General features: G+C 44.5%; 1 non-coding gene across 1 annotated transcript; it reads left to right on the forward strand.

The window, feature by feature from the left end:
* Window positions 1–3,061: 3,061 nt before the first annotated feature.
* On the forward strand, window positions 3,062–3,143 carry trnal-uaa (transfer RNA leucine (anticodon UAA)). The gene has a single exon. It is a non-coding gene; the product is annotated as a tRNA-Leu (tRNA).
* Window positions 3,144–3,999: the final 856 nt, after the last annotated feature.

Raw genomic sequence — 3,999 nt, forward strand, 5'->3', positions numbered from 1 at the left:
ATGTCATCTTGTAATGTGCCATTTGTTCCCCCAAGTTCTTGTTCAGTTTGGGACTTTGTTGTTGCATATCTTTTGATGTATTTTGTCTAAATTTGTGTTATCTTCTATTGCTAACACGTGTTTGTAAACTTCTGTTTCTTTTTATCTTTTATTATATTTTCAGCATGGAGGGTGTGATTTACATACTCCTCCAAGGTGCCTGTAGGCAGGCCAATGTAGTGTTTGTTAGCCCAGCTGTGAATTGCGTCATTTAAACCTGCATGGAGAGCATTCTTCAACTGCTGTTGAAATGGCCCATTTACATCTCCATCCTCCTGCAGGCCGCTGTGAGTCTTGAATACAGTTGTCATTCTTACTCTGTATTCCTCAAAAGGCTCATCATCCTTTTGTTGTACTCTTCCTATTTCAGTGTAATTTGCTCTCTGTCTGAAACGCTGGGTTGCTCTGTTAATTAATCCTTGCACCCTGTGTCCCAATTCGCAACTATCATGAGCCAAAAATCCCATTTGCATCTCTTGGATTCCATGGTTCTCTAATATTATGCCAATCTGGACCCATGGCCGCCATCCACACTTGTTGGATTTCTGCACCATTTAAGTAATATGATCATCTTAAACTTTCCATTTCCTCAACAAACTGATTTATGACTGCTTTATGTGGTGTCAGTCCTTCTACGGTCTTTTTGACGTCGTCCATAGTCCAGGTCCTATAAACTAAAATAGTCAGGTCGGCACCATCTTGGGTGTTTGCGTTGGCTACCTGAATCATTGGATACAGGTCTCCTTGGTCAGGTGACATATTAGTTATTTGTGGAGTAGTCGGTGCGGGAGATATCAATCCTCCCAGTTGTTTTGATCATTTCAACTCAGTTCCGTCTGATCAAGTCATTCTGTGTGGTGTTGCCTCATAATGTGGAGGCGGTGGTAATTTAGGATAAAGGGGAAGGGGGGCAGTTACACCTTCCCCTTTTTCACTTTCTTCAACAACTCTCTCTCTTCTCCTCGATACTGGTCCTGTTTCATCATCCTCCTTTCTCTGGAACATTAATTGTTATTTTTCCTTCTCTACACATTCCCTGTCTTTCTTTTCACATTATTTTTCCTTTCTTATTTTGTCCACATTCTCTTTCCGTTCTCTGTCTCCCTCTTCTCTATTTGAGGCTAGTCTCATCCAGTATTCTGTTTCCTCAAAACCATTTTTCTTCATTTTTTAGGGTTTTTCTTTTTCTTTTTTCTTCTTTTTTATGATTGATTCCTGCAACGCGGCTATTTTTTGTGTGTATTTAACTAACCATTAAAGCCGTGTTCAGTTATCTATGTCTAAATATTGAATTTTATCAGGATCCTGTTTTTAAAATTTTTTTTTTTTTATAAAATTCCAATCTTTACACTGCAGTGTATCCCTGAGTTTTATTTTACTACTTCCTTTCCCCATTTTAGAGAATTTGGTCCAGTTTGTCAACACCTATGGTGTTCTAAAAACTGGTTTCTTATCAGTAGGACAGCACTTCAAATTTTCTGTTGTGGTAATTCTCACTTCAACCTTTTCAGGTGGAGAATTCTTGCCTTTGCATCCACACCAGTCTGCTGTTTACAATCCCACTGTTTTATATGAGATAAATACTTTGTGGTATTTGTATCTCCATTCATTCACCTCTCAATCACACAAGCCCTTTTTAACTGCGATTTTCACGGAATTTAAGTGCACACAGGACTCCGCCATCCTTCTTCTACGGAATTTATCGGACTCCGCCGGCCCTCATTTACCTGCCATTTACTAGTATTCACAGGGTTTTATTTCCTAACGCGCAGACCTCCAGTCATTAACGCGCAATGACCTCCAGTTATTCACTTCCCCCCCTTAAGGAAGTTTAACTCACCACTGTTGTCTTCCCTCCGTCGGAATGCCGCTAACCGTCAGATCCCAGCTGGCGGGTCGAGGTCCAGTCCTGGAAAAGGATCTTTAGGCTCACCCTTGGGAGCTTGCCGTGGCCACGGTCTTTCGGAAGTCCACCACACCCGCTGGAATCCTCAGGTCTTTTGGCATCCTGGCTCGAAGGACCAAGTTCATATCAGGTTCAAACAACCTAGAACATTTAATAAACAATAAACAAGGAAAGAAGACAAGATACTGATTCTTTTACTCGCGAGGAGAACGGACACAGTTGTACACAGTTACAACCTCCTACCGCTCTGAGCACACTCTGCCGAGCCCTCTCTTTTTATTTCCTTAGGGTGGTTCCTAGTTACACAGACGTTGCTGCTGCCATCTTGAGATAAGGGCACACACAGCAGCAACGTGAAACAATCACAGATATGACTCATTGTGCAGATGATAATGCAGATGTGTTCTTCATCAGCGCTGACTGTTTCAACCTTCGACCGCAAAATGTTCCAGCTGCTATCTTTTGATAAGGGCACAGTCCTTTTCACAGACAACTGCAACTTCCATGATACAATCAACATTATACTGCTGAATAAATCCTTTGCAATAGTATTAGAGTAAACATGAGATAACTTATGTACATTTATTCTGACACTGTTAACATTGGTTTGTGCGTGAGAATATATATTGACAACGGCAAGCACGGGAGGCGATGCACCAGTCTAAATACACAATCCTACTGGTCTCCATCAAGTTGCGCTGCCGGAGATTTGTCGTTGATATGTCACACTGCACGGAAGATATCCAAATAAATCCAATTTGCCAGCTCATTTTGGCGTCATAGGGCCAAATCGTTGGTCGTGGCATGTATCACACTACAACAAGTTTTATCGTTCCCGACATTATATGCCGGGCCCGATAAGCGAAATCGGCTGCGATAGCTAATCGGACCAATTTCTGGGCTAAAATCCTTTTGTTTGATCTAGGCATAAGATTATTCTCTCACCCAATGAATTGCAGTTGTTGGCTTAAATGATTTCAGAGCTCTGCTTTCCACATTTTTCATGTCAAGGTTGGCTATGATAGGGAATGCCAGGGATCCCATAACACACCATACTTCCCGTTCGGTCGGGTTTACATTTGCACAAAAATTCCCCTTACATAGATGGGGTTTGCAGGATGTGTGGCCGAGTGGTCCAAGGCACTGGATTTAAGCTCCAGTCTCTCAGGAGGTGTGGGTTCAAATCCCACCAATGCCAGTTCTTTGTTAATTTCATCCATCCATCCATCCATTTTCTACCGCTTATCATTTTCTACCGCTTATCGTGGGGGCCGTAGCTTTAGCAGGGATGCCCACACTTCCCTCTCCCCAGCGACGTAGTCTCTCCAGCGTAGTCTCTCCAGCGTGTCCTGGGTCCTCCCCGGGGTCTCCTCCCGGTGGGACGTGCCCGGAACACCTCACCAGGGAGGCATCCGGGAGGCATCTGAATCAGATGCCCCAGCCACCTCATCTGGCTCTTCTCAATGCGGAGGAGCAGCGGCTCTACTCTGAGATCCTCCCGGATGACCGACCTTCTCACCCTATCTCTAAGGGAGAGCCCGGACACCCTGCGGAGGAAACTCATTTCGGCCGCTTGTATCCGGGATCGCGTTCTTTCGGTCACGACCCACAGCTCATGACCATAGGTGAGGGTAGGAACGAAGATCGACCGGTAAATTGAGAGCTTCTCCTTTCGGCTTAGCTCCTTCTTTACCACAACGGACCGATACAAAGTCCGCATCACTGCAGACGCTGCACCGATCCGCCTGTCGATCTCCCGTTCCATTCTTCCCTGACTCGTGAACAAGACCCCAAGATACTTGAACTCCTCCACTTGTGGCAGGATCTCGTCCCCGACCTGGAGAGGGCATGCCACCCTTTTCCGACTTGTTAATTTCCTACCATTTTATCATTGGCTCCGACAAGGCGTTTGGGACAATCCGTATTTTTGGACACAAAAAAGTCGAGCTCTTTGCCGTTCTGTTTGGACTGTTTGCTTGTCGCCATAAAATATTAGCTCCCCTGAAAGTGTTTGCCTTAATGTCATTACCTTTGTCTTTCACGCTGAACTGTCG

This window comes from Phycodurus eques, chromosome 9, assembly GCF_024500275.1.
Source record: "Phycodurus eques isolate BA_2022a chromosome 9, UOR_Pequ_1.1, whole genome shotgun sequence".
Taxonomy (NCBI): Eukaryota; Metazoa; Chordata; class Actinopteri; order Syngnathiformes; family Syngnathidae; genus Phycodurus; species Phycodurus eques.